Below are 27,644 nucleotides of genomic sequence, written 5' to 3'. Positions count from 1 at the left end.
TTGACGTGTAACTAGGGGGTGAAGGGGACTTGACATTTAGCTCTACATGTGGCGACAGAAGTCTGGAGGGTCAAGTCAACCTAATCCGAAATCATATCTAACATCCTATGTTTAAAGAACTATGTTATCCAAAAAGAGAGGTCTCTTAGAGTAGAATCTTATTCTATACTGACTATACTGACTGTTAGTGCGTGTACAAGCGTCTAAGTGTCTACACTAGATGCGAGGGCAGAAATCTTCCATAGTAACAGGGCTATGAATTACTTGCATAATGACAGAGAAGCCGGGCCCTTTGCTCGGTAGCTGGAAGAATGTTTACTTAAACTACTAGACAGGAATGCATTGGATAGGGAGCGGAGCAGATAATTTCGAAGGTGAAATACAGTTTCTTGGCAGGAAACAGGCTGGAGTCAGGCACCGTTAGCCGCGCAGGGAGTAGGACAAAGTTCATGGATACAGATGCGAGCTCAAACTGGAGCTTTCAGAGGCAGAAGGCAGGAAAAGGTTTGATGGCAGAATCAGGGCCTGCTCGCCTGGACTGTAAAATGGCATAAGTGAACCATATAAAGCCGGTGGCCTTTCATACTTAGGAATGGAATATCCGGCCCATTCATGGCGGATCTGAAAGAGGACATGTTGACGGTGGACGCACATGTGTTTGCGTCTTCATAACTGGAACTGGAGGGATCATACATGTACTTGTGATTTATACATGAAACCGTTGGGGTCCAAGATAGGGGACATAACTGATCATAAAAATCCATATTTCCACATTCCCTCCTTTTTCCCTACTTGCCCGTTAAGAGATATCAATCTTCATCAATCCGTTGATCTGTTCATATAGCATCATTTGCTCTTCTTTTTTCTTCTGGGATGAACGAAATTTTGGTGGTGGAATACACGATGTGGCACACAGACCACAGATCGCTGGTCCACATTGTAGACATAGACAGCAACTGAATAATATGAGAAAGCCAATACCTAGGAAGGATAGGACCCTCCATCCAAAGGTAGATAATACACTCCAAAACCAACCGGACCAAGTCCAGGTGCCTGGATTCTGGTGTATCTGGCTTACAATCTTATGAAGGCGAGTTATGGCTTTATATACAGATGGCAAATTTTCTGGTATGAAAATGCAACAGCTTGATCCGATGACCCTACAAGCTCCGCCCCTATCGGCCAGGATAACGTCAAGGACAAGACGATTTTGAAGCACAACAATCCGCATAGCAGACTGAGGCTTTTTCACATTCAGGTTCGCTTCTTGCGGTGATCAGCAGATCATCGACATATTGAAGCAGGGCAGTGTTGACTTGCATGTGGATACTGTCGAGTTCTCGTTTCAGTGCTTGGCTATAGATGCTGGGGCTTTCTGTAAATCCTTGAGGTGCGCGTGTGAATTTAAAGCTTCGTCCATTTAAACTAAATCCGAACAAGTATTGGCTTTCCGGATCTATTGGGACGCTGAAAAAGGCATTCTTGAGATCAATTACAGTAAAGAATGTTGCTTCGGAATCAATGGCTGTCAGTAATGAAGAAATGTCTGGGACTACGGGGTATTGTGGTACTATGCATTTATTTAATTCGCGCAGATCAATAACCAATCGATATACTGGCGGGGCTGTTGGATCGGTTCGTTTAAGATTCGGAATTATCGGTGAATTACATACATTGGAGTCAGTTTCCACAACTACTCCTTGGGTAATAAGCTCGTCAATGATTTGCAGTAAAGCCACTACAGCATCAGGGGGTAACTTGTATTGTCGCATTCGTGGTAGTACCACTCCTGCCTTTAGCGTGACTCGATATGGTGTAATGTTCATGCAACCAACATCTGTAGGGCCTTGTGCCCATAAATGTGTCGGTAAAGTCTGCAGTCGGTGATCCATGTCTCGGGACACGTAGTGCCCTTTGAAATCACGTAAAAACAATCTTACTCCTTCTGGAGAACAACATATTATAGCTCCTAGAGCTTTCAAAGTTTTTATGCCTAACAGGTTTTCCGGACATGATTTAGTAAGTAATAAATCTGTAGTTCGTGTCAAGGGACCAATCGTAAGTGGAAGAGGCTGTGATACTTCGTTAATGATAGGTTTTCCTGAAAAGCCAAGGGAAATATTCTGTGTGCCTGAGAGGGGTGCCCCTGGTACTTCACTACGTTTTATTGTTGTTCGGCTTGCCCCTGTATCAAGTAAGAATTTTCTATCTTGGCCTAATAGTTCACTGTGTACATAAGGTCCTTCTTGATCTACAGGGACCTCAATAAGGGGTAAGCCAACTTCCCTCTCTAGGCTGTTTCATGAGTATCGTTGATAATCAGGGTAGTCATACTGTGCGGTCTGATACATCTGTCGGGTCGTTGTTTGTGTGGCAGCAATAGGCTGCGGTGGTGGAGCTGGCATAGACTGTTGCGGAGCTGGGATGGACTGAGCATGCTGCGGGGCTCCTTGTTGGTTCTGATCCTGTCTAAGTGGTCGTGGTCTTTCTTTTGTGTTACCTATGGCGATATTATGTTTTAAAACGGGACAATCGTGTACATAATGACCTGACTGTTTACAATAGTTGCATGTCCCTTTTACAGGACCTGTTGAAACACTGGACTGTGTTATACCCTTCTTATGACCGTCAGCTGGCACTGTCTGGGAAACTAGCATTTTCATTTTCGTGTCTTTCATGCGTCTATGTTCATGTTCTTGTTCTTCTCTAATTCTATTGTGATGGTACTGTAGCATTTGTAACATTTGTGACGGAGTGTTACCTTGCCAGGTACTCTCGAACTTCAATACTCTATTCTTAACTTGGGGCAAGGCATTTTCAACCAATTTTGTCACAAACAGATGTGGATACGACTCGCTACTTGCTTTGATTCCACTATTTATACCAAAACATTTTTCAAATCGGGAATAGAAATCACTAGTGTCTTCATCTGATTTCTGTTTACAGGCTGAGATTGCACCCCAGTCTTCCTTTTTCGTAGTTAATAAACGTGGCAGTACCTGTACTAGTAGGCCTGGTAGTGCTTTGGTCTTGTCCCCGAGCCCTGAACCTGGGCCTCAAGCTTTTTCTTCGTTTTCTAATGCTGTCCAATCTATCTTCTGGTCTCCCACCTCCCAATCCTTTTCCTTGAGTTTTTCGTAAATGCCCGCAGGCATTAATACCTTCAATATTGTCATAATGTCGGGGTAGGTATATTCTCCCATGAGTAACATGTCTTTAATTTCACGGTGGAAACCCGCTGGGTCTTTATCATGACTGGGTACCACTTTCTTCATTTCTAATAGTTCTATTTTGGATATGGGTGTGTATACAAACACACGTTTAAACTCATTGTCATCACCTTTTATCGGGTGCACTTCGCGTAAGGGATTCTGTCTATCCATGTAATACGTCGTTCTTTCCTTGATGGGCAGTGAGACATGTTCAGGACATACAAAAAGAATGTACTGCCTTCTAGATTCTAGTATTTCTCTAATTAACTTAGTACCGGAACCTCTCCATTTATTCGTGAGTAATTCAGTCAATATATCAGGTAAGGGACCAGGATCGGAGTGTTGGCTTTTATACAATATAAGGAGTTGCTGAATCATATAGATACCAGCTAAACGCTGTTCATCTGGGGCGAGGTTCAAAAACGTATGTGCTAGTGTATCATCACCATATTTTCCAGGACTATCAACCCAGTGTACGGCTGACCTGGCTAATTCTTGTTCGTCCATAGAATCGAGTATATGATAACCCCTTCGTTCTCGGAGTAATTTGTCAGCGGCTTGGAATGAATGTTCGGGGGACCTTATATTTATTATAGGAGTTTGGAATTTTCTGCTATTATCTGGACGTATCGGACGTATCGGATCAGTAAAGCATCTAGTATTATTGCAAGGTCTTCCTCTACCTACATAGGCCATGGTTTCTAACTGTCCTGTGGGCAGTTCTAATTCTTCCTCGTCCTCGGTTTGTTCAGGTTCGTCTACTGCTAATCTTTCTTCGTGTATTCGTTCTATTTCTTTGCGGATCTTTCGGCACATAGCTACTATACATGATCGTTTATCATGTTTCCCCTCTGATATATTCTTACCCCATGTGGTAAGAATTTGCATTTCTTCCGGATTTACCCCTGGTTGATCTTGATTTCTGATCACACAGTTTATGAGGAAACGTAACAGTTCCCCCTGGATTTCCACTTTTTGGTACTCCTTGGCTCTGTTAATACTCTCAGGGTCTCGCCCTGACTGAACAAAGTGATATATATTTTCTAAATGTGCAGTCATTCCTGGTAGCTTCCCTAAATATATTGCAGCTCGTCGGATACGTAATGATGCCAGCATCATTTCGTCCCCTTTTCCGGGCACAGGGTCATATCTACAATCTATTAGAAGTTCCTTGAGCGTGTTGGGAGTTACGAGTTTGGGCGTACGTTGGTGGGCTAATTCTTGAAAGGAAAGCTTATTTGTTCTGGGTGGCGTGGAAAAAATGCTTGATGTACCTCCGGTAGCACCACCTGGGGTGCTGGATGTGAAAGGATTCGTTGAACGGGATATAGCAACCATAGGTGTGGATGCAGATGCAGAAACAGATGTGCTTGCCGGAACTTGTGTCGGAGTTTGCTGTTGCAGAGGTACAGACGGAGGAGGGTCTTGGCGTTGAACCCCCTCGGCAGGCGGTCTATGTGGCGCAGCATTAGCATACTCGGGAGCTGCGTCGTCTAAATACGAGGAAAGAAAAACATCTTCTGCGGTTCTGGGATGCCCTTTTGGGATGTACTTTTATCGGGAACAATGGGGGTGGCAAGTCTTTTGGTATCTCCGGAGTAGCCTTAGGTAATCCTTCGGTCAGAAGAGGATACATACCATTCACAAGGGCATTTCTTTGTCTGTCTGTTTGCTCTGTTTTTACTCGAGTACCTTCTTCAATCAATACATTTTCTCGAACTTTATTTAAATTCTCCTTACTTTTCTCTTCCTGTCTGAGCGCTTTTTCTGTGCGTCTATATGATTCTTTACGCCATAATTCAATGGCATCTTTCTGTGACTGTCTAGCTTTCTTTTTCCATAATTCTTCTTCTACTTTCATGATGCAATCTGCATCCCATGTCCCAGCTACGGGCCACCTCTGACTTTCTGGTAATTCCTTGGTGTAGTCTACCCATAGATCAAGAAATAATATGGCGTCTAGGCCATGTTTATGATACATGAAGTACCCTGGAGTGTCCCTAGGAGGAATGGGAACAGCTTCTTCGAGTACCCCTTTTATAGTTTTGATCTGTCTTAATTTCGCAAAGAGCGGCATATTGTGAACTGATCTGATACCGAATTTTGAACACGTTTAATACCATAAAACACAATAATAAACAGTCATTCATACCACAGTATACAGAACGTATTTAAAACATTTTAACATTTAACATTTAATGAAAATAAACAATGATGGTCATTTTAGGGAACTAGTCACTAAACATAATACTCGGTACTAACTAGATAATTCTGAATTATATACTAGACATACTTGATATACTGCTAAACAGTACAGATACACTGCTGAAACAGTGCAGACCGGATTTGTGTACCCAAACCCGTCTTGACCGGCACAACCTATGTGCACGTCAGAACGCCTCCCCGATAATGGTACTCACCGGGTAGCTCGGAACGGAAGGCCTCGGAACTGAACTGAACTTGAACCGGACTGGACTCGACTCGGAACTTCGGAAACTTCGGAGACTGGTGGGCCTCTGTATACCTCGGATCTTGCTCTCTCAGCTAGGCTCTGGTCGGGATACTTCGCACTTCTCACCGCCTCGTCTGGGTGTTGATCGCAGCCTCAGTTACCCCCGCTCGGCAGGAGGGAGATACAGGAAATCCTGTGGGTACGCGTTGTTGTCCGTCCAGCTGTGACAGGAGACCGGGCCTGCAACGCACCGCCGGCGTGTGAGATGAGAAAGTGTCCCTGTTCGGGCGCCATATATGTGGTAAATAATTTAATTACCGGAACTTAATTTGATGCGGAAAATCTATAATAATAGCTCAGTAAAATAAGAGGCAGAATCCGTGGTATTAGAGGTTCGGAACGGGCTTTATTCCAAGATCAATTCGAATTGAGGAGCTCCAGATTCCATCACCACGAAGGTTCAGGAAGTGAAGACCCCACTTTATTGACAAGTAATCATTTTTATACAATAGGCATTACAGTGAAGCAAATGCAGGAGGCGTAACAATTGATAGTAAAGATAAAACATACATGCGTAGCAAAAGTGGGTGTAACTGGGCGTAACTAAAGAACGTCATCAGGTGTGATGTCATAATAGGGTGGTTCCATGAAAGAATTTCGCAATGTCAGCAGAAATACTTGGCAGAAATGCGCGCGCAGCAGCATGACGTGTGATTGACGTGTAACTAGGGGGTGAAGGGGACTTGACATTTAGCTCTACATGTGGCGACAGAAGTCTGGAGGGTCAAGTCAACCTAATCCCAAATCATATCTAACATCCTATGTTTAAAGAACTATGTTATCCAAAAAGAGAGGTCTCTTAGAGTAGAATCTTATTCTATACTGACTATACTGACTGTTAGTGCGTGTACAAGCGTCTAAGTGTCTACACTAGATGCGAGGGCAGAAATCTTCCATAGTAACAGGGCTATGAATTACTTGCATAATGACAGAGAAGCCGGGCCCTTTGCTCGGTAGCTGGAAGAATGTTTACTTAAACTACTAGACAGGAATGCATTGGATAGGGAGCGGAGCAGATAATTTCGAAGGTGAAATACAGTTTCTTGGCAGGAAACAGGCTGGAGTCAGGCACCGTTAGCCGCGCAGGGAGTAGGACAAAGTTCATGGATACAGATGCGAGCTCAAACTGGAGCTTTCAGAGGCAGAAGGCAGGAAAAGGTTTGATGGCAGAATCAGGGCCTGCTCGCCTGGACTGTAAAATGGCATAAGTGAACCATATAAAGCCGGTGGCCTTTCATACTTAGGAATGGAATATCCGGCCCATTCATGGCGGATCTGAAAGAGGACATGTTGACGGTGGACGCACATGTGTTTGCGTCTTCATAACTGGAACTGGAGGGATCATACATGTACTTGTGATTTATACATGAAACCGTTGGGGTCCAAGATAGGGGACATAACTGATCATAAAAATCCATATTTCCACACTATGGACCACTGCCTATTCAAATAAAATAACAATTAAACATATACATTTTGTTTTTTAAATGATCCTGTTTTCCTTTAATTAATAATATTAAGAACTACTTCTCCTTTTCCACAGTTTCAAGCTCGTACTTTGTGGCCCAACTGAGCTTGAGCATCTCACTCTTTCATGATGTACTGATATATTGTCATTCTGATCTTTGAAAACTGTTGGGGATATAGCTCAGTGGTAGAGCATTTGACTGCAGATCAAGAGGTCCCTGGTTCAAATCCGGGTGTCCCCTAAACCTATTTTGGTTTTGGTGTTTGTAGCTGGGATCTTTCATAAAGTCCCTATGGATCACCATTGACAGAGTCAGTGTTCAGTTGGATCTTATACTTTATTAGCATTACAGTGTCACTGCTCAAAACCTGGGAATAAATGCATTTTTACACAGGGCGTGGGAACTTTCTGAAACATCATTGATTTATTTGGGAATCCGGCTCTTCCTTTCACAGCTTCAAGCAAAGAGAATCACTATGAAAACAATTGAAAACTTTGTTGTACAGTTTGGTGCTTCCTTGTAGCGCACTAAACAAATGGCATAGTATACTCGGCAGCGCTGCAGTCAATCTTTTTCTCATTTAACCTGTGTCCTCAGTCTTACATATATTCCTCCTCTCCTCTGTGCATACAAAATATGTGTTTGTTTAAAGCACTTCATTCTTGTGCAACGTAGAAACTATTTAATTTCTCCTTAAAACCTCTGCCTACGTGCAAAATGTATGAACCCTCGTTGCAGATGAAAAAAGGCTGGCTCGAAGACTCAGGCCATTTTCGAACACAAAATGGTCTTTTCTGATATATTAAATTGATGGTACTTGAAAGGGACGTTTGGGTGTACCTTCCAAATACCAAATTGCAGTGGTATGTAGAAATTTTTTTCGTCCATCATTTGGCCCAAAACAATCATACTTCACCACCATCTCGGTGATTGTGGTAACCAATCCGCGAAAGGATAAGGCGTCCCGTAAAAACCTCTTCCCCTTTGAGAATGTTTCAAAACAAGCATTTTATGTACAGGCATTGGTCCTATGGACCACTGCCTGTTCAAATAAAATAACAATGAAACATATAAATATTTTTTTTAAACGATCCCGTTTTCCTTCAATAAATAATATTAAGAACTACTTCTCCTGTTCCACAGTTTCAAGCTTGTACTTTCCGGCCCAACTGAGCATGATGCTCACACTCTTTCATGAGGTACTGATATATTTTCATTCCGACTCTCACAAACAGGTGGGGATATAGCTCAGTGGTAGAGCATTTGACTGCAGATCAAGAGGTCCCTGGTTCAAATCCAGGTGTCCCCTTGGCCTGTTTTGGTTCTTGTGTTAGTAGCTGGGACTTTTCATAAAACCCCTTTGGATCATCATTGACAGAGTCAGTGTTCGCTTGGATCTTACACTTTAACAGCATTACAATGTCACTGCTCAAAACCTGAGAGTAAATGCATTTTTATACAGGGCTCGGTATTCCGTATGGGAAATGTCTGAAAAAGCATTGATTTATTTTGGAATCTGGCTCTTCCTTTCACAGCACCAAACAAAGGGAATGGACTATGAAAGCAATTGGCAACTTTGTTTTACAGTTTAGTGCTTCCTTCAATCGCACTACAGAAATTGCATAGAAAAGTGGGCAGCAATGCAGTCAATCTATTCCTCATTTAACCTGTGTCCTCAGTCTTACATGTATTCCACCTCTTCTCTGTGCATACAAAGTATGTGTTTGTTTGAAGCACTTCATTTTTGTGCAATGCATAATCTATTTACTTTCTACTAAAATACGCTGCCCACGTACAAGATGTACGAACCCTAGTTGCAGGTGCAAGCAGGCTGGTCTGAGAAACCAGGCCATTTGCGAACACAACATAGCTTTTTCTGATGTATTAAATCGAAGGTACATGAAAGGGGTGTTTGGTTGTACCTTCAAATACCAAATTGTAGTGGTATGCAGAAATGTTTTTTCACCGTAATTTGGCCCAAAACAATCATACTTCACCACCATATCAGTGATTGTGGTAATCAATCCACAAAGATAAGTAGTCTCGTAAAAACCTCTTCCCCTTTGAGAATGTTTCAAAACAAACATTTTAATTACAGATATTGGTCCTATGGACCACTGCCTATTCAAATAAAATAACAATTAAACATATACATTTTGTTTTTTAAATGATCCTGTTTTCCTTTAATTAATAATATTAAGAACTACTTCTCCTTTTCCACAGTTTCAAGCTCGTACTTTGTGGCCCAACTGAGCTTGAGCCTCTCACTCTTTCATGATGTACTGATATATTGTCATTCTGATCTTTGAAAACAGTTGGGGATATAGCTCAGTGGTAGAGCATTTGACTGCAGATCAAGAGGTCCCTGGTTCAAATCCGGGTGTCCCCTAAACCTATTTTGGTTTTGGTGTTTGTAGCTGGGATCTTTCATAAAGTCCCTATGGATCACCATTGACAGAGTCAGTGTTCAGTTGGATCTTATACTTTATTAGCATTACAGTGTCACTGCTCAAAACCTGGGAATAAATGCATTTTTACACAGGGCGTGGGAACTTTCTGAAACATCATTGATTTACTTTGGAATCCGGCTCTTCCTTTCACAGCTTCAAGCAAAGAGAATCACTATGAAAACAATTGAAAACTTTGTTATACAGTTTGGTGCTTCCTTGTAGCGCACTAAAGAAATGGCATAATATACTCGGCAGCGCTGCAGTCAATCTTTTTCTCATTTAACCTGTGTCCTCAGTCTTACATATATTCCTCCTCTCCTCTGTGCATACAAAATATGTGTTTGTTTAAAGCACTTCATTCTTGTGCAACGTAGAAACTATTTAATTTCTCCTTAAAACCTCTGCCTACGTGCAAAATGTATGAACCCTCGTTGCAGATGAAAAAAGGCTGGCTCGAAGACTCAGGCCATTTTCGAACACAAAATGGCCTTTTCTGATATATTAATTTGATGGTACTTGAAAGGGACGTTTGGGTGTACCTTCCAAATACCAAATTGCAGTGGTATGTAGAAATGTTTTTCGTCCATCATTTGGCCCAAAACAATCATACTTCACCACCATCTCGGTGATTGTGGTAACCAATCCGCGAAAGGATAAGGCGTCCCGTAAAAACCTTTTCTTCTTTGAGAATGTTTCAAAACAAGCATTTTATGTACAGGCATTGGTCCTATGGACCACTGCCTGTTCAAATAAAATAACAATGAAACATATAAATATTTTTTTTAAACGATTCCGTTTTCCTTCAATAAATAATATTAAGAACTACTTCTCCTGTTCCACAGTTTCAAGCTTGTACTTTCCGGCCCAACTGAGCATGATGCTCACACTCTTTCATGAGGTACTGATATATTTTCATTCCGACTCTCACAAACAGGTGGGGATATAGCTCAGTGGTAGAGCATTTGACTGCAGATCAAGAGGTCCCTGGTTCAAATCCAGGTGTCCCCTTGGCCTGTTTTGGTTCTTGTGTTTGTAGCTGGGACTTTTCATAAAACCCCTTTGGATCATCATTGACAGAGTCAGTGTTCGCTTGGATCTTACACTTTAACAGCATTACAATGTCACTGCTCAAAACCTGAGAGTAAATGCATTTTTATACAGGGCTCGGTATTCCGTATGGGAAATGTCTGAAAAAGCATTGATTTATTTTGGAATCTGGCTCTTCCTTTCACAGCACCAAACAAAGGGAATGGACTATGAAAGCAATTGGCAACTTTGTTTTACAGTTTAGTGCTTCCTTCAATCGCACTACAGAAATTGCATAGAAAAGTGGGCAGCAATGCAGTCAATCTATTCCTCATTTAACCTGTGTCCTCACTCTTACATGTATTCCACCTCTTCTCTGTGCATACAAAGTATGTGTTTGTTTGAAGCACTTCATTTTTGTGCAATGCATAATCTATTTACTTTCTACTAAAATACGCTGCCCACGTACAAGATGTACGAACCCTAGTTGCAGGTGCAAGCAGGCTGGTCTGAGAAACCAGGCCATTTGCGAACACAAAATAGCTTTTTCTGATGTATTAAATCGAAGGTACATGAAAGGGGTGTTTGGTTGTACCTTCAAATACCAAATTGTAGTGGTATGCAGAAATGTTTTTTCACCGTAATTTGGCCCAAAACAATCATACTTCACCACCACAGTGATTGTGGTAATCATTCCACAAAGATAAGTAGTCTCGTAAAAACCTGTTCCTCTTTGAGAATGTTTCAAAACAAACATTTTAATTACAGATATTGTTCCTATGGACCACTGCCTATTCAAATAAAATAACAATTAAATATATACATTTTGTTTTTTAAATGATCCTGTTTTCCTTTAATTAATAATATTAAGAACTACTTCTCCTTTTCCACAGTTTCAAGCTCGTACTTTGTGGCCCAACTGAGCTTGAGCCTCTCACTCTTTCATGATGTACTGTTATATTGTCATTCTGATCTTTGAAAAAAGTTGGGGATATAGCTCAGTGGTAGAGCATTTGACTGCAGATCAAGAGGTCCCTGGTTCAAATCCGGGTGTCCCCTAAACCTATTTTGGTTCTGGTGTTTGTAGCTAGGATCTTTCATAAAGTCCCTTTGGATCACCATTGACAGAGTCAGTGTTCAGTTGGATCTTATACTTTATTAGCATTACAGTGTCACTGCTCAAAACCTGGGAATAAATGCATTTTTATACAGGGCGTGGGAACTTTCTGAAACATCATTGATTTATTTTGGAATCCGGCTCTTCCTTTCACAGCTTCAAACAAAGAGAATGACTATGAAAACAATTGAAAACTTTGTTATACAGTTTGGTGCTTTCTTGTAGCGCACTAAAGAAATGGCATAGTATACTCGGCAGCGCTGCAGTCAATCTATTTCTCATTTAAAATGTGTCCTCAGTCTTACATATATTCCTCCTCTCCTCTGTGCATACAAAATATGTGTTTGTTTAAAGCACTTCATTCTTGTGCAACGTAGAAACTATTTAATTTCTCCTTAAAACCTCTGCCTACGTGCAAAATGTATGAACCCTCGTTGCAGATGAAAAAAGGCTGGCTCGAAGACTCAGGTCATTTTCGAACACAAAATGGCCTTTTCTGATATATTAAATTGATGGTACTTGAAAGGGACATTTGGGTGTACCTTCCAAATACCAAATTGCAGTGGTATGTAGACATGTTTTTCGTCCATCATTTGGCCCAAAACAATCATACTTCACCACCATCTCGGTGATTGTGGTAACCAATCCGCGAAAGGATAAGGCGTCCCGTAAAAACCTCTTCCCCTTTGAGAATGTTTCAAAACAAGCATTTTATGTACAGGCATTGGTCCTATGGACCACTGCCTGTTCAAATAAAATAACAATGAAACATATAATTATTTTTTTTAAACGATCCCGTTTTCCTTCAATAAATAATATTAAGAACTACTTCTCCTGTTCCACAGTTTCAAGCTTGTACTTTCCGGCCCAACTGAGCATGATGCTCACACTGTTTCATGAGGTACTGATATATTTTCATTCCGACTCTCACAAACAGGTGGGGATATAGCTCAGTGGTAGAGCATTTGACTGCAGATCAAGAGGTCCCAGGTTCAAATCCAGGTGTCCCCTTGGCATGTTTTGGTTCTTGTGTTTGTAGCTGGGACTTTTCATAAAACCCCTTTGGATCATCATTGACAGAGTCAGTGTTCGCTTGGATCTTACACTTTAACAGCATTACAATGTCACTGCTCAAAACCTGAGAGTAAATGCATTTTTATACAGGGCTCGGTATTCCGTATGGGAAATGTCTGTAAAAGCATTGATTTATTTTGGAATCTGGCTCTTCCTTTCACAGCACCAAACAAAGGGAATGTACTATGAAAGCAATTGGCAACTTTGTTTTACAGTTTAGTGCTTCGTTCAATCGCACTACAGAAATTGCATAGAAAAGTGGGCAGCAATGCAGTCAATCTATTCCTCATTTAACCTGTGTCCTCAGTCTTACATGTATTCCACCTCTTCTCTGTGCATACAAAGTATGTGTTTGTTTGAAGCACTTCATTTTTGTGCAATGCATAATCTATTTACTTTCTACTAAAATACGCTGCCCACGTACAAGATGTACGAACCCTAGTTGCAGGTGCAAGCAGGCTGGTCTGAGAAACCAGGCCATTTGCGAACACAAAATAGCTTTTTCTGATGTATTAAATCGAAGGTACATGAAAGGGGTGTGTGGTTGTACCTTCAAATACCAAATTGTAGTGGTATGCAGAAATGTTTTTTCACCGTAATTTGGCCCAAAACAATCATACTTCACCACCATATCAGTGATTGTGGTAATCAATCCACAAAGATAAGTAGTCTCGTAAAAACCTCTTCCCCTTTGAGAATGTTTCAAAACAAACATTTTAATTACAGATATTGGTCCTATGGACCACTGCCTATTCAAATAAAATAACAATTAAACATATACATTTTGTTTTTTAAATGATCCTGTTTTCCTTTAATTTATAATATTAAGAACTACTTCTCCTTTTCCACAGTTTCAAGCTCGTACTTTGTGGCCCAACTGAGCTTGAGCCTCTCACTCTTTCATGATGTACTGAGATATTGTCATTCTGATCTTTGAAAACAGTTGGGGATATAGCTCAGTGGTAGAGCATTTGACTGCAGATCAAGAGGTCCCTGGTTTAAATCCGGGTGTCCCCTAAACCTATTTTGGTTTTGGTGTTTGTAGCTGGGATCTTTCATAAAGTCCCTATGGATCACCATTGACAGAGTCAGTGTTCAGTTGGATCTTATACTTTATTAGCATTACAGTGTCACTGCTCAAAACCTGGGAATAAATGCATTTGTACACAGGGCGTGGGAACTTTCTGAAACATCATTGATTTATTTTGGAATCCGGCTCTTCCTTTCACAGCTTCAAGCAAAGAGAATCACTATGAAAACAATTGAAAACTTTGTTATACAGTTTGGTGCTTCCTTGTAGCGCACTAAAGAAATGGCATAGTATACTCGGCAGCGCTGCAGTCAATCTATTTCTCATTTAACCTGTGTCCTCAGTCTTACATATATTCCTCCTCTCCTCTGTGCATACAAAATATGTGTTTGTTTAAAGCACTTCATTCTTGTGCAACGTAGAAACTATTTAATTTCTCCTTAAACCTCTGCCTACGTGCAAAATGTATGAACCCTCGTTGCAGATGAAAAAAGGCTGGCTCGAAGACTCAGGCCATTTTCGAACACAAAATGGCCTTTTCTGATATATTAAATTGATGGTACTTGAAAGGGATGTTTGGGTGTACCTTCCAAATACCAAATTGCAGTGGTATGTAGAAATGTTTTTCGTCCATCATTTGGCCCAAAACAATCATACTTCACCACCATCTCGGTGATTGTGGTAACCAATCCGCGAAAGGATAAGGCGTCCCGTAAAAACCTCTTCCCCTTTGAGAATGTTTCAAAACAAGCATTTTATGTACAGGCATTGGTCCTATGGACCACTGCCTGTTCAAATAAAATAACAATGAAACATATAAATATTTTTTTTAAACGATCCCGTTTTCCTTCAATAAATAATATTAAGAACTACTTCTCCTGTTCCACAGTTTCAAGCTTGTACTTTCCGGCCCAACTTAGCATGATTCTCACACTCTTTCATGAGGTACTGATATATTTTCATTCCGACTCTCACAAACAGGTGGGGATATAGCTCAGTGGTAGAGCATTTGACTGCAGATCAAGAGGTCCCTAGTTCAAATCCAGGTGTCCCCTTGGCCTGTTTTGGTTCTTGTGTTTGTAGCTGGGACTTTTCATAAAACCCCTTTGGATCATCATTGACAGAGTCAGTGTTCGCTTGGATCTTACACTTTAACAGCATTACAATGTCACTGCTCAAAACCTGAGAGTAAATGCATTTTTATACAGGGCTCGGTATTCCGTATGGGAAATGTCTGAAAAAGCATTGATTTATTTTGGAATCTGGCTCTTCCTTTCACAGCACCAAACAAAGGGAATGGACTATGAAAGCAATTGGCAACTTTGTTTTACAGTTTAATGCTTCCTTCAATCGCACTACAGAAATTGCATAGAAAAGTGGGCAGCAATGCAGTCAATCTATTCCTCATTTAACCTATGTCCTCAGTCTTACATGTATTCCACCTCTTCTCTGTGCATACAAAGTATGTGTTTGTTTGAAGCACTTCATTTTTGTGCAATGCATAATCTATTTACTTTCTACTAAAATACGCTGCCCACGTACAAGATGTACGAACCCTAGTTGCAGGTGCAAGCAGGCTGGTCTGAGAAACCAGGCCATTTGCGAACACAAAATAGCTTTTTCTGATGTATTAAATCGAAGGTACATGAAAGGCGTGTTTGGTTGTACCTTCAAATACCAAATTGTAGTGGTATGCAGAAATGTTTTTTCACCGTAATTTGGCCCAAAACAATCATACTTCACCACCATATCAGTGATTGTGGTAATCAATCCACAAAGATAAGTAGTCTCGTAAAAACCTCTTCCCCTTTGAGAATGTTTCAAAACAAACATTTTAATTACAGATATTGGTCCTATGGACCACTGCCTATTCAAATAAAATAACAATTAAACATATACATTTTGTTTTTTAAATGATCCTGTTTTCCTTTAATTAATAATATTAAGAACTACTTCTCCTTTTCCACAGTTTCAAGCTCGTACTTTGTGGCCCAACTGAGCTTGAGCCTCTCACTCTTTCATGATGTAGTACTGATATATTGTCATTCTGATCTTTGAAAACAGTTGGGGGTATAGCTCAGTGGTAGAGCATTTGACTGCAGATCAAGAGGTCCCTGGTTCAAATCCGGGTGTCCCCTAAACCTATTTTGGTTTTGGTGTTTGTAGCTGGGATCTTTCATAAAGTCCCTATGGATCACCATTGACAGAGTCAGTGTTCAGTTGGATCTTATACTTTATTAGCATTACAGTGTCACTGCTCAAAACCTGGGAATAAATGCATTTTTACACAGGGCGTGGGAACTTTCTGAAACATCATTGATTTATTTTGGAATCCGGCTCATCCTTTCACAGCTTCAAGCAAAGAGAATCACTATGAAAACAATTGAAAACTTTGTTATACAGTTTGGTGCTTCCTTGTAGCGCACTAAAGAAATGGCATAGTATACTCGGCAGCGCTGCAGTCAATCTATTTCTCATTTAACCTGTGTCCTCAGTCTTACATATATTCCTCCTCTCCTCTGTGCATACAAAATATGTGTTTGTTTAAAGCACTTCATTCTTGTGCAACGTAGAAACTATTTAATTTCTCCTTAAAACCTCTGCCTACGTGCAAAATGTATGAACCCTCGTTGCAGATGAAAAAAGGCTGGCTCGAAGACTCAGGCCATTTTCAAACACAAAATGGCCTTTTCTGATATATTAAATTGATGGTACTTGAAAGGGACGTTTGGGTGTACCTTCCAAATACCAAATTGCAGTGGTATGTAGAAATGTTTTTCGTCCATCATTTGGCCCAAAACAATCATACTTCACCACCATCTCGGTGATTGTGGTAACCAATCCGCGAAAGGATAAGGCGTCCCGTAAAAACCTCTTCCCCTTTGAGAATGTTTCAAAACAAGCATTTTATGTACAGGCATTGGTCCTATGGACCACTGCCTGTTCAAATAAAATAACAATGAAACATATAAATATTTTTTTTAAACGATCCCGTTTTCCTTCAATAAATAATATTAAGAACTACTTCTCCTGTTCCACAGTTTCAAGCTTGTACTTTCCGGCCCAACTGAGCATGATGCTCACACTCTTTCATGAGGTACTGATATATTTTCATTCCGACTCTCACAAACAGGTGGGGATATAGCTCAGTGGTAGAGCATTTGACTGCAGATCAAGAGGTCCCTGGTTCAAATCCAGGTGTCCCCTTGGCCTGTTTTGGTTCTTGTGTTTGTAGCTGGGACTTTTCATAAAACCCCTTTGGATCATCATTGACAGAGTCAGTGTTCGCTTGGATCTTACACTTTAATAGCATTACAATGTCACTGCTCAAAACCTGAGAGTAAATGCATTTTTATACAGGGCGCGGTATTTCGTGTGGGAAATGTCTGAAAAAGCATTGATTTATTTTGGAATCTGGCTCTTCCTTTCACAGCACCAAACAAAGGGAATGGACTATGAAAGCAATTGACAACTTTGTTTTACAGTTTGGTGCTTCCTTCGATCGCACTACAGAAATTGCATAGAAAAGTGGGCAGAAATGCAGTCAATCTATTCCTCATTTAACCTATGTCCTCAGTCTTACATGTATTCCACCACTTCTCTGTGCATACAAAGTATGTGTTTGTTTGAAGCACTTCATTTTTGTGCAATGCATAATCTATTTACTTTCTACTAAAAAACGCTGCCCACGTACAAGATGTATGAACCCTAGTTGCAGGTGCAAGCAGGCTGGTCTGAGAAACCAGGCCATTTGCGAACACAAAATTGCTTTTTCTGATGTATTAAATCGAAGGTACATGAAATGGGTGTTTGGTTGTACCTTCAAATACCAAATTGTAGTGGTATGTAGAAATGTTTTTTCACCGTAATTTGGCCCAAAACAATCATACTTCACCACCATATCAGTGATTGTGGTAATCATTCCACAAAGATAAGTAGTCTCGTAAAAACCTGTTCCTCTTTGAGAATGTTTCAAAACAAACATTTTAATTACAGATATTGGTCCTATGGACCACTGCCTATTCAAATAAAATAACAATTAAACATATACATTTTGTTTTTTAAATAATCCTGTTTTCCTTTAATTAATAATATTAAGAACTACTTCTCCTTTTCCACAGTTTCAAGCTCGTACTTTGTGGCCCAACTGAGCTTGAGCCGCTCACTCTTTCATGATGTACTGTTATATTGTCATTCTGATCTTTGAAAACAGTTGGGGGTATAGCTCAGTGGTAGAGCATTTGACTGCAGATCAAGAGGTCCCTGGTTCAAATCCGGGTGTCCCCTAAACCTATTTTGGTTTTGGTGTTTGTAGCTGGGATCTTTCATAAAGTCCCTATGGATCACCATTGACAGAGTCAGTGTTCAGTTGGATCTTATACTTTATTAGCATTACAGTGTCACTGCTCAAAACCTGGGAATAAATGCATTTTTACACAGGGCGTGGGAACTTTCTGAAACATCATTGATTTATTTTGGAATCCGGCTCATCCTTTCACAGCTTCAAGCAAAGAGAATCACTATGAAAACAATTGAAAACTTTGTTATACAGTTTGGTGCTTCCTTGTAGCGCACTAAAGAAATGGCATAGTATACTCGGCAGCGCTGCAGTCAATCTATTTCTCATTTAACCTGTGTCCTCAGTCTTACATATATTCCTCCTCTCCTCTGTGCATACAAAATATGTGTTTGTTTAAAGCACTTCATTCTTGTGCAACGTAGAAACTATTTAATTTCTCCTTAAAACCTCTGCCTACGTGCAAAATGTATGAACCCTCGTTGCAGATGAAAAAAGGCTGGCTCGAAGACTCAGGCCATTTTCAAACACAAAATGGCCTTTTCTGATATATTAAATTGATGGTACTTGAAAGGGACGTTTGGGTGTACCTTCCAAATACCAAATTGCAGTGGTATGTAGAAATGTTTTTCGTCCATCATTTGGCCCAAAACAATCATACTTCACCACCATCTCGGTGATTGTGGTAACCAATCCGCGAAAGGATAAGGCGTCCCGTAAAAACCTCTTCCCCTTTGAGAATGTTTCAAAACAAGCATTTTATGTACAGGCATTGGTCCTATGGACCACTGCCTGTTCAAATAAAATAACAATGAAACATATAAATATTTTTTTTAAACGATCCCGTTTTCCTTCAATAAATAATATTAAGAACTACTTCTCCTGTTCCACAGTTTCAAGCTTGTACTTTCCGGCCCAACTGAGCATGATGCTCACACTCTTTCATGAGGTACTGATATATTTTCATTCCGACTCTCACAAACAGGTGGGGATATAGCTCAGTGGTAGAGCATTTGACTGCAGATCAAGAGGTCCCTGGTTCAAATCCAGGTGTCCCCTTGGCCTGTTTTGGTTCTTGTGTTTGTAGCTGGGACTTTTCATAAAACCCCTTTGGATCATCATTGACAGAGTCAGTGTTCACTTGGATCTTACACTTTAATAGCATTACAATGTCACTGCTCAAAACCTGAGAGTAAATGCATTTTTATACAGGGCGCGGTATTTCGTGTGGGAAATGTCTGAAAAAGCATTGATTTATTTTGGAATCTGGCTCTTCCTTTCACAGCACCAAACAAAGGGAATGGACTATGAAAGCAATTGACAACTTTGTTTTACAGTTTGGTGCTTCCTTCGATCGCACTACAGAAATTGCATAGAAAAGTGGGCAGAAATGCAGTCAATCTATTCCTCATTTAACCTGTGTCCTCAGTCTTACATGTATTCCACCACTTCTCTGTGCATACAAAGTATGTGTTTGTTTGAAGCACTTCATTTTTGTGCAATGCATAATCTATTTACTTTCTACTAAAAAACGCTGCCCACGTACAAGATGTATGAACCCTAGTTGCAGGTGCAAGCAGGCTGGTCTGAGAAACCAGGCCATTTGCGAACACAAAATTGCTTTTTCTGATGTATTAAATCGAAGGTACATGAAATGGGTGTTTGGTTGTACCTTCAAATACCAAATTGTAGTGGTATGTAGAAATGTTTTTTCACCGTAATTTGGCCCAAAACAATCATACTTCACCACCATATCAGTGATTGTGGTAATCATTCCACAAAGATAAGTAGTCTCGTAAAAACCTGTTCCTCTTTGAGAATGTTTCAAAACAAACATTTTAATTACAGATATTGGTCCTATGGACCACTGCCTATTCAAATAAAATAACAATTAAACATATACATTTTGTTTTTTAAATAATCCTGTTTTCCTTTAATTAATAATATTAAGAACTACTTCTCCTTTTCCACAGTTTCAAGCTCGTACTTTGTGGCCCAACTGAGCTTGAGCCGCTCACTCTTTCATGATGTACTGTTATATTGTCATTCTGATCTTTGAAAACAGTTGGGGGTATAGCTCAGTGGTAGAGCATTTGACTGCAGATCAAGAGGTCCCTGGTTCAAATCCGGGTGTCCCCTAAACCTATTTTGGTTCTGGTGTTTGTAGCTAGGATCTTTCATAAAGTCCCTTTGGATCACCATTGACAGAGTCAGTGTTCAGTTGGATCTTATACTTTATTAGCATTACAGTGTCACTGCTCAAAACCTGGGAATAAATGCATTTTACACAGGGCGTGGGAACTTTCTGAAACATCATTGATTTATTTTGGAATCCGGCTCTTCCTTTCACAGCTTCAAACAAAGAGAATGACTATGAAAACAATTGAAAACTTTGTTATACAGTTTGGTGCTTCCTTGTAGCGCACTAAAGAAATGGCATAGTATACTCGGCAGCGCTGCAGTCAATCTATTTCTCATTTAACATGTGTCCTCAGTCTTACATATATTCCTCCTCTCCTCTGTGCATACAAAATATGTGTTTGTTTAAAGCACTTCATTCTTGTGCAACGTAGAAACTATTTAATTTCTCCTTAAAACCTCTGCCTACGTGCAAAATGTATGAACCCTCGTTGCAGATGAAAAAAGGCTGGCTCTAAGACTCAGGTCATTTTCAAACACAAAATGGCCTTTTCTGATATATTAAATTGATGGTACTTGAAAGGGACATTTGGGTGTACCTTCCAAATACCAAATTGCAGTGGTATGTAGAAATGTTTTTCGTCCATCATTTGGCCCAAAACAATCATACTTCACCACCATCTCGGTGATTGTGGTAACCAATCCGCGAAAGGATAAGGCGTCCCGTAAAAACCTCTTCCCCTTTGAGAATGTTTCAAAACAAGCATTTTATGTACAGGCATTGGTCCTATGGACCACTGCCTGTTCAAATAAAATAACAATGAAACATATAAATATTTTTTTTAAACTATCCCGTTTTCCTTCAATAAATAATATTAAGAACTACTTCTCCTGTTCCACAGTTTCAAGCTTGTACTTTCCGGCCCAACTGAGCATGATGCTCACACTCTTTCATGAGGTACTGATATATTTTCATTCCGACTCTCACAAACAGGTGGGGATATAGCTCAGTGGTAGAGCATTTGACTGCAGATCAAGAGGTCCCTGGTTCAAATCCAGGTGTCCCCTTGGCCTGTTTTGGTTCTTGTGTTTGTAGCTGGGACTTTTCATAAAACCCCTTTGGATCATCATTGACAGAGTCAGTGTTCGCTTGGATCTTACACTTTAACAGCATTACAATGTCACTGCTCAAAACCTGAGAGTAAATGCATTTTTATACAGGGCTCGGTATTCCGTATGGGAAATGTCTGAAAAAGCATTGATTTATTTTGGAATCTGGCTCTTCCTTTCACAGCACCAAACAAAGGGAATGGACTATGAAAGCAATTGAAAACTTTGTTTTACAGTTTGGTGCTTCCTTCGATCGCACTACAGAAATTGCATAGAAAAGTGGACAGAAATGCAGTCAATCTATTCCTCATTTAACCTGTGTCCTCAGTCTTACATGTATTCCACCTCTTCTCTGTGCATACAAAGTATGTGTTTGTTTGAAGCACTTCATTTTTGTGCAATGCATAATCTATTTACTTTCTACTAAAAAACGCTGCCCACGTACAAGATGTATGAACCCTAGTTGCAGGTGCAAGCAGGCTGGTCTGAGAAACCAGGCCATTTGCGAACACAAAATTGCTTTTTCTGATGTATTAAATCGAAGGTACATGAAAGGGGTGTTTGGTTGTACCTTCAAATACCAAATTGTAGTGGTATGCAGAAATGTTTTTTCACCGTAATTTGGCCCAAAACAATCATACTTCACCACCATATCAGTGATTGTGGTAATCAATCCACAAAGATAAGTAGTCTCGTAAAAACCTCTTCCCCTTTGAGAATGTTTCAAAACAAACATTTTAATTACAGATATTGGTCCTATGGACCACTGCCTATTCAAATAAAATAACAATTAAACATATACATTTTGTTTTTTAAATGATCCTGTTTTCCTTTAATTAATACTATTAAGAACTACTTCTCCTTTTCCACAGTTTCAAGCTCGTACTTTGTGGCCCAACTGAGCTTGAGCCTCTCACTCTTTCATGATGTACTGATATATTGTCATTCTGATCTTTGAAAACTATTGGGGATATAGCTCAGTGGTAGAGCATTTGACTGCAGATCAAGAGGTCCCTGGTTCAAATCCGGGTGTCCCCTAAACCTATTTTGGTTTTGGTGTTTGTAGCTTGGATCTTTCATAAAGTCTCTATGGATCACCATTGACAGAGTCAGTGTTCAGTTGGATCTTATACTTTATTAGCATTACAGTGTCACTGCTCAAAACCTGGGAATAAATGCATTTTTACACAGGGCGTGGGAACTTTCTGAAACATCATTGATTTATTTTGGAATCCGGCTCTTCCTTTCACAGCTTCAAGCAAAGAGAATCACTATGAAAACAATTGAAAACTTTGTTATACAGTTTGGTGCTTCCTTGTAGCGCACTAAAGAAATGGCATAGTATACTCGGCAGCGCTGCAGTCAATCTATTTCTCATTTAACCTGTGTCCTCAGTCTTACATATATTCCTCCTCTCCTCTGTGCATACAAAATATGTGTTTGTTTAAAGCACTTCATTCTTGTGCAACGTAGAAACTATTTAATTTCTCCTTAAAACCTCTGCCTACGTGCAAAATGTATGAACCCTCGTTGCAGATGAAAAAAGGCTGGCTCGAAGACTCAGGCCATTTTCGAACACAAAATGGCCTTTTCTGATATATTAAATTGATGGTACTTGAAAGGGAAGTTTGGGTGTACCTTCCAAATACCAAATTGCAGTGGTATGTAGAAATGTTTTTCGTCCATCATTTGGCCCAAAACAATCATACTTCACCACCATCTCGGTGATTGTGGTAACCAATCCGCGAAAGGATAAGGCGTCACGTAAAAACCTCTTCCCCTTTGAGAATGTTTCAAAACAAGCATTTTATGTACAGGCATCGGTCCTATTCACCACTGCCTGTTCAAATAAAATACCAATGAAACATATAAATATTTTTTTTAAACGATCCCGTTTTCCTTCAATAAATAATATTAAGAACTACTTCTCCTGTTCCACAGTTTCAAGCTTGTACTTTCCGGCCCAACTGAGCATGATGCTCACACTCTTTCATGAGGTACTGATATATTTTCATTCCGACTCTCACAAACAGGTGGGGATATAGCTCAGTGGTAAAGCATTTGACTGCAGATCAAGAGGTCCCTGGTTCAAATCCAGGTGTCCAATTGGCCTGTTTTGGTTCTTGTGTTTGTAGCTGGGACTTTTCATAAAACCCCTTTGGATCATCATTGACAGAGTCAGTGTTCGCTTGGATCTTACACTTTAATAGCATTACAATGTCACTGCTCAAAACCTGAGAGTAAATGCATTTTTATACAGGGCTCGGTATTTCGTATGGGAAATGTCTGAAAAAGCATTGATTTATTTTGGAATCTGGCTCTTCCTTTCACAGCACCAAACAAAGTGAATGGACTATGAAAGCAATTGACAACTTTGTTTTACAGTTTGGTGCTTCCTTCGATCGCACTACAGAAATTGCATAGAAAAGTGGGCAGAAATGCAGTCAATCTATTCCTCATTTAACCTGTGTCCTCAGTCTTACATGTATTCCACCTCTTCTCTGTGCATACAAAGTATGTGTTTGTTTGAAGCACTTCATTTTTGTGCAATGCATAATCTATTTACTTTCTACTAAAAAACGCTGCCCACATACAAGATGTATGAACCCTAGTTGCAGGTGCAAGCAGGCTGGTCTGAGAAACCAGGCCATTTGCGAACACAAAATTGCTTTTTCTGATGTATTAAATCGAAGGTACATGAAATGGGTGTTTGGTTGTACCTTCAAATACCAAATTGTAGTGGTATGTAGAAATGTTTTTTCACCGTAATTTGGCCCAAAACAATCATACTTCACCACCATATCAGTGATTGTGGTAATCATTCCACAACGATAAGTAGTCTCGTAAAAACCTGTTCCTCTTTGAGAATGTTTCAAAACAAACATTTTAATTACAGATATTGGTCCTATGGACCACTGCCTATTCAAATAAAATAACAATTAAACATATACATTTTGTTTTTTAAATGATCCTGTTTTCCTTTAATTAATAATATTAAGAACTACTTCTCCTTTTCCACAGTTTCAAGCTCGTACTTTGTGGCCCAACTGAGCTTGAGCCTCTCACTCTTTCATGATGTACTGTTATATTGTCATTCTGATCTTTGAAAACAGTTGGGGATATAGCTCAGTGGTAGAGCATTTGACTGCAGATCAAGAGGTCCCTGGTTCAAATCCGGGTGTCCCCTAAACCTATTTTGGTTCTGGTGTTTGTAGCTAGGATCTTTCATAAAGTCCCTTTGGATCACCATTGACAGAGTCAGTGTTCAGTTGGATCTTATACTTTATTAGCATTACAGTGTCACTGCTCAAAACCTGGGAATAAATGCATTTTTACACAGGGCGTGGGAACTTTCTGAAACATCATTGATTTATTTTGGAATCCGGCTCTTCCTTTCACAGCTTCAAACAAAGAGAATGACTATGAAAACAATTGAAAACTTTGTTATACAGTTTGGTGCTTCCTTGTAGCGCACTAAAGAAATGGCATAGTATACTCGGCAGCGCTGCAGTCAATCTATTTCTCATTTAACATGTGTCCTCAGTCTTACATATATTCCTCCTCTCCTCTGTGCATACAAAATATGTGTTTGTTTAAAGCACTTCATTCTTGTGCAACGTAGAAACTTTTTAATTTCTCCTTAAAACCTCTGCCTACGTGCAAAATGTATGAACCCTCGTTGCAGATGAAAAAAGGCTGGCTCGAAGACTCAGGTCATTTTCGAACACAAAATGGCCTTTTCTGATATATTAAATTGATGGTACTTGAAAGGGACATTTGGGTGTACCTTCCAAATACCAAATTGCAGTGGTATGTAGAAATGTTTTTCGTCCATCATTTGGCCCAAAACAATCATACTTCACCACCATCTCGGTGATTGTGGTAACCAATCCGCGAAAGGATAAGGCGTCCCGTAAAAACCTCTTCCCCTTTGAGAATGTTTCAAAACAAGCATTTTATGTACAGGCATTGGTCCTATGGACCACTGCCTGTTCAAATAAAATAACAATGAAACATATAAATATTTTTTTTAAACGATCCCGTTTTCCTTAAATAAATAATATTAAGAACTACTTCTCCTGTTCCACAGTTTCAAGCTTGTACTTTCCGGCCCAACTGAGCATGATGCTCACACTCTTTCATGAGGTACTGATATATTTTCATTCCGACTCTCACAAACAGGTGGGGATATAGCTCAGTGGTAGAGCATTTGACTGCAGATCAAGAGGTCCCTGGTTCAAATCCAGTTGTCCCCTTGGCCTGTTTTGGTTCTTGTGTTTGTAGCTGGGACTTTTCATAAAACCCCTTTGGATCATCATTGACAGAGTCAGTGTTCGCTTGGATCTTACACTTTAACAGCATTACAATGTCACTCCTCAAAACCTGAGAGTAAATGCATTTTTATACAGGGCTTGGTATTCCGTATGGGAAGTGTCTGAAAAAGCATTGATTTATTTTGGAATCTGGCTCTTCCTTTCACAGCACCAAACAAAGGGAATGGACTATGAAAGCAATTGGCAACTTTGTTTTACAGTTTAGTGCTTCCTTCAATCGCACTACAGAAATTGCATAGAAAAGTGGGCAGCAATGCAGTCAATCTATTCCTCATTTAACCTGTGTCCTCAGTCTTACATGTATTCCACCTCTTCTCTGTGCATACAAAGTATGTGTTTGTTTGAAGCACTTCATTTTTGTGCAATGCATAATCTATTTACTTTCTACTAAAATACGCTGCCCACGTACAAGATGTACGAACCCTAGTTGCAGGTGCAAGCAGGCTGGTCTGAGAAACCAGGCCATTTGCGAACACAAAATAGCTTTTTCTGATGTATTAAATCGAAGGTACATGAAAGGGGTGTTTGGTTGTACCTTCAAATACCAAATTGTAGTGGTATGCAGAAATGTTTTTTCACCGTAATTTGGCCCAAAACAATCATACTTCACCACCATATCAGTGATTGTGGTAATCAATCCACAAAGATAAGTAGTCTCGTAAAAACCTCTTCCCCTTTGAGAATGTTTCAAAACAAACATTTTAATTACAGATATTGGTCCTATGGACCACTGCCTATTCAAATAAAATAACAATTAAACATATACATTTTGTTTTTTAAATGATCCTGTTTTCCTTTAATTAATAATATTAAGAACTACTTCTCCTTTTCCACAGTTTCAAGCTCGTACTTTGTGGCCCAACTGAGCTTGAGCCTCTCACTCTTTCATGATGTACTGATATATTGTCATTCTGATCTTTGAAAACTGTTGGGGATATAGCTCAGTGGTAGAGCATTTGACTGCAGATCAAGAGGTCCCTGGTTCAAATCCGGTTGTCCCCTAAACCTATTTTGGTTTTGGTGTTTGTAGCTGGGATCTTTCATAAAGTCCCTATGGATCACCATTGACAGAGTCAGTGTTCAGTTGGATCTTATACTTTATTAGCATTACAGTGTCACTGCTCAAAACCTGGGAATAAATGCATTTTTACACAGGGCGTGGGAACTTTCTGAAACATCATTGATTTATTTTGGAATCCGGCTCTTCCTTTCACAGCTTCAAGCAAAGAGAATCACTATGAAAACAATTGAAAACTTTGTTATACAGTTTGGTGCTTCCTTGTAGCGCACTAAAGAAATGGCATAGTATACTCGGCAGCGCTGCAGTCAATCTATTTCTCATTTAACCTGTGTCCTCAGTCTTACATATATTCCTCCTCTCCTCTGTGCATACAAAATATGTGTTTGTTTAAAGCACTTCATTCTTGTGCAACGTAGAAACTATTTAATTTCTCCTTAAAACCTCTGCCTACGTGCAAAATGTATGAACCCTCGTTGCAGATGAAAAAAGGCTGGCTCGAAGACTCAGGCCATTTTCAAACACAAAATGGCCTTTTCTGATATATTAAATTGATGGTACTTGAAAGGGACGTTTGGGTGTACCTTCCAAATACCAAATTGCAGTGGTATGTAGAAATGTTTTTCGTCCATCATTTGGCCCAAAACAATCATACTTCACCACCATCTCGGTGATTGTGGTAACCAATCCGCGAAAGGATAAGGCGTCCCGTAAAAACCTCTTCCCCTTTGAGAATGTTTCAAAACAAGCATTTTATGTACAGGCATTGGTCCTATGGACCACTGCCTGTTCAAATAAAATAACAATGAAACATATAAATATTTTTTTTAAACGATCCCGTTTTCCTTCAATAAAT

General features: G+C 39.8%; 17 non-coding genes across 17 annotated transcripts; all 17 read left to right on the top strand.

Moving 5' to 3' along the window:
- Nucleotides 1-7,361: 7,361 nt before the first annotated feature.
- On the top strand, nt 7,362-7,433 carry TRNAC-GCA (transfer RNA cysteine (anticodon GCA)). The gene has a single exon. It is a non-coding gene; the product is annotated as a tRNA-Cys (tRNA).
- A 997-nt stretch (nt 7,434-8,430) lies between these two features.
- TRNAC-GCA (transfer RNA cysteine (anticodon GCA)) lies at nt 8,431-8,502 on the top strand. Its single transcript has one exon. It is a non-coding gene; the product is annotated as a tRNA-Cys (tRNA).
- Nucleotides 8,503-9,510: 1,008 nt separating this feature from the next.
- TRNAC-GCA (transfer RNA cysteine (anticodon GCA)) lies at nt 9,511-9,582 on the top strand. Its single transcript has one exon. It is a non-coding gene; the product is annotated as a tRNA-Cys (tRNA).
- A 997-nt stretch (nt 9,583-10,579) lies between these two features.
- On the top strand, nt 10,580-10,651 carry TRNAC-GCA (transfer RNA cysteine (anticodon GCA)). The gene has a single exon. It is a non-coding gene; the product is annotated as a tRNA-Cys (tRNA).
- A 1,005-nt stretch (nt 10,652-11,656) lies between these two features.
- Nucleotides 11,657-11,728, top strand: TRNAC-GCA (transfer RNA cysteine (anticodon GCA)). Its single transcript has one exon. It is a non-coding gene; the product is annotated as a tRNA-Cys (tRNA).
- Nucleotides 11,729-13,805: 2,077 nt separating this feature from the next.
- On the top strand, nt 13,806-13,877 carry TRNAC-GCA (transfer RNA cysteine (anticodon GCA)). The gene has a single exon. It is a non-coding gene; the product is annotated as a tRNA-Cys (tRNA).
- Nucleotides 13,878-14,873: 996 nt separating this feature from the next.
- On the top strand, nt 14,874-14,945 carry TRNAC-GCA (transfer RNA cysteine (anticodon GCA)). The gene has a single exon. It is a non-coding gene; the product is annotated as a tRNA-Cys (tRNA).
- A 1,011-nt stretch (nt 14,946-15,956) lies between these two features.
- Nucleotides 15,957-16,028, top strand: TRNAC-GCA (transfer RNA cysteine (anticodon GCA)). The gene has a single exon. It is a non-coding gene; the product is annotated as a tRNA-Cys (tRNA).
- Nucleotides 16,029-17,025: 997 nt separating this feature from the next.
- TRNAC-GCA (transfer RNA cysteine (anticodon GCA)) lies at nt 17,026-17,097 on the top strand. Its single transcript has one exon. It is a non-coding gene; the product is annotated as a tRNA-Cys (tRNA).
- A 1,008-nt stretch (nt 17,098-18,105) lies between these two features.
- On the top strand, nt 18,106-18,177 carry TRNAC-GCA (transfer RNA cysteine (anticodon GCA)). Its single transcript has one exon. It is a non-coding gene; the product is annotated as a tRNA-Cys (tRNA).
- A 997-nt stretch (nt 18,178-19,174) lies between these two features.
- Nucleotides 19,175-19,246, top strand: TRNAC-GCA (transfer RNA cysteine (anticodon GCA)). Its single transcript has one exon. It is a non-coding gene; the product is annotated as a tRNA-Cys (tRNA).
- Nucleotides 19,247-20,254: 1,008 nt separating this feature from the next.
- On the top strand, nt 20,255-20,326 carry TRNAC-GCA (transfer RNA cysteine (anticodon GCA)). Its single transcript has one exon. It is a non-coding gene; the product is annotated as a tRNA-Cys (tRNA).
- A 996-nt stretch (nt 20,327-21,322) lies between these two features.
- Nucleotides 21,323-21,394, top strand: TRNAC-GCA (transfer RNA cysteine (anticodon GCA)). The gene has a single exon. It is a non-coding gene; the product is annotated as a tRNA-Cys (tRNA).
- Nucleotides 21,395-22,402: 1,008 nt separating this feature from the next.
- TRNAC-GCA (transfer RNA cysteine (anticodon GCA)) lies at nt 22,403-22,474 on the top strand. Its single transcript has one exon. It is a non-coding gene; the product is annotated as a tRNA-Cys (tRNA).
- Nucleotides 22,475-24,551: 2,077 nt separating this feature from the next.
- On the top strand, nt 24,552-24,623 carry TRNAC-GCA (transfer RNA cysteine (anticodon GCA)). Its single transcript has one exon. It is a non-coding gene; the product is annotated as a tRNA-Cys (tRNA).
- Nucleotides 24,624-25,620: 997 nt separating this feature from the next.
- Nucleotides 25,621-25,692, top strand: TRNAC-GCA (transfer RNA cysteine (anticodon GCA)). Its single transcript has one exon. It is a non-coding gene; the product is annotated as a tRNA-Cys (tRNA).
- A 1,008-nt stretch (nt 25,693-26,700) lies between these two features.
- On the top strand, nt 26,701-26,772 carry TRNAC-GCA (transfer RNA cysteine (anticodon GCA)). Its single transcript has one exon. It is a non-coding gene; the product is annotated as a tRNA-Cys (tRNA).
- Nucleotides 26,773-27,644: the final 872 nt, after the last annotated feature.

The sequence above is a fragment of the Triturus cristatus genome, chromosome 4_1, assembly GCF_964204655.1.
Source record: "Triturus cristatus chromosome 4_1, aTriCri1.1, whole genome shotgun sequence".
In the NCBI taxonomy this organism is placed as follows: Eukaryota; Metazoa; Chordata; class Amphibia; order Caudata; family Salamandridae; genus Triturus; species Triturus cristatus.
This window is presented reverse-complemented; position numbering and strand designations above follow the sequence as displayed.